Below are 2545 nucleotides of genomic sequence, written 5' to 3'. Positions count from 1 at the left end.
TAAGATTTTGCAAACAGAAGAGAAAGGAAAGGTACTTTTGAATACTTGAAAAGATAAGATTTGCACATTGTAATAGAGAATTTTAGGTCTTATTTCCTAGGAACTAAGGAATTTAGTATAAGTGTTAATTGGATTTGCTCTATTTAACATGTGGTTTGCTGATGCTTTGGGTTAGTCTTTTCTTATATCTTGATCTTTTCTTACAAATTTTTATGGAGAGGGGGAGTCGGAGTATTTTTGATTATTTATTGTGTTTTATTTTGTATAGTATTATGATTGTGTGGATTTTTTAGGGGGAGGAGATCAGCGTTAATCCCAGCATATGTTTCTTGATATAATGTGTATCAGAATCACCAAAGGAACAGCAATTTGAAAATATGCTGGGGTTTATTTTACCTCTGAATCTGGAGTTCCAAACAAGCCAGATGGTGGTAAATCACATAAACATTTCATTCCTTGTTTAAAGAAAGTCATTTTCATTTTATGTTTTTCTTCTTGGCCCTGGGCCTTTGTACCTACCCTGTTTTTTTCTGGTTTATCTGCCTCTTATATTTACATAACGGTTCCCTTCAGCATATGACTTACAAGTTACCTTGACATGAAACTGTTCTTTTCTGGATGAGAGAAAGAAAATATGTCATGCTCCATTCTCCTTCATTTTTTATTAAACCATCTGGACAGCTGGAGTCCAGAGACCAAACCTGTCAGCCTTGCATGATAAAAATCAAATATGTTTTGTCATGGGAAGAAAACCAAACAAGAGTACTCTTTTCCCATCTTTCCTTTCTAGTAAAATAATAGCAAATGTGTACAATGCACATTAAGATTTGCGAAGAGCTGTATGGCATCGCTGGGAGAGAGGTACTATTATTGTGATCCCAATTTTACAGATGAGGAGACCAAAGACAGGAAAGCTTAAGTTATTTGCACAGCATCACACAGGTAACAAGTATCTGAGGCATGATTTGAACTCAGGTTCCTGAATCTAAGTCCAGCACTCTATCTACTATACCACCTCACTGCCTCACTAAAATAAAATTTAATTTCTGCTGGAACAGCATTCAGCATTTTAGCAAACCAATAAATTCTTCCTGACTAAAGTATTTTTGAGAGGCTTTCCTTGGATAGAATGGGGAGGATTAAATTCCAGAGCCAGCATTTTCTTTAAGGACGGGCAATTGAGAAGAGAAACAATGGTGTTCTCTTTTCTCAGCAGTCCATTCTAGCTTGCATTATAAGCCTAGATAAACAAATAGTGTTTTCGCATCCAAGTTGGTTGCTAGGGCTTTAAGATGTGCCAGATGGGGTATTAAATATACCCAGGTCATACATAGCTGAGGCTTTCCATTTCCTACTTTCAACCTCTCTAAATGACTAGGATTGCACACAGCTTTTGTACTTCCCAACAATTATGGTGGCTGATAAACAGTGTTGAAAGTAATAGGATACAACTTGAGTTTTCAAGGCAGCTGCTGTTACACAAATGAATTATTTTCTTATGTAACCTAAGATTAAAGGGACATATATGATTTTTTTTAATCTTTAAAACTTAATCCATAAAGAGGTGTTGAAAGAGAAAGACTGTAGGAATGAGAGGTGGCAAAATAACTTCTTTTGAGATCATAGGTTTAGGTATGAAAACAATGGTATGCTGGTAAAAGTTTAAGAACTGACTCCAAAAATAGTTTTCATGACACCCTTTAAATTTAACTTGCATCAATACTTTTTCCATCACTTTTTTAAGTCCAGACAACCAACAAAACAATAAATCAAGCCCTGATTTGTAGCATTTGCCTATTTCCAGCTCTTGAACTCTGATTCCAAAACCAGCATTCTTTCCTCTTTACCAGATTACCCAGTACCTCTGCTTTCTATAACAGACCCACCATCTATATGTATTAGGAGGGCAGAGTTTATAATCTCAAAGAGGATCATAAACATGTCTGAAAGGTTCGGAACCGCCGGATATAAGAAACTCTCAAAGTAGAAGGTAGAAGAATCAAAACATATATTTAGGCTCCACAGTAACCAACCCATGAACCAGCAACCCCATTTTGATATATTGATCAAAAGCTTCCAGGCCCAATAAGTACGCCTTGAAAGAGTAACCAGGAGGCTACAGAGAAGCATGATTGCGTAAAGCAAAATCATGCTTCCCCCTCTATGGTAATAAGATTACCCACTGGCCTGAAGTCTTTGTTCAGCTTCCTCCCGTAGGTCAGCTCTGCTACTGGCAGCTCCTGCTTTAGCTGTGGCTGTGGCTGTAGCTGTGGCTGTAGCTGTGGCAGCCTCTGGCTCCAACGGGAGCTGCTTTTAACCATCCAACTTCTGCGGGGGTGTAAGGTACGCCGGGGAAAGCACAGGTTCTTTCAATCTGCTTAAGCAAGGTGAAGGGGTTGACCGGGAAAGCACAGGTTCTTTCCATCAGCTTAAGCAAGGGAAGCAAGGTGAAGGGGCCGACAAGCTTACTCCAGTCCAAGATACAAACAGCATTCAGTTCAAGGGAAAAAGCCAAACTAGTCAAGGCCACTTGTTGACTAAGTGC

Source organism: Trichosurus vulpecula, chromosome 6, assembly GCF_011100635.1.
Source record: "Trichosurus vulpecula isolate mTriVul1 chromosome 6, mTriVul1.pri, whole genome shotgun sequence".
Lineage (NCBI taxonomy): Eukaryota > Metazoa > Chordata > Mammalia > Diprotodontia > Phalangeridae > Trichosurus > Trichosurus vulpecula.
The sequence above is the reverse complement of the archived record's forward strand: the minus strand, read 5'-3'. Positions refer to the sequence as shown.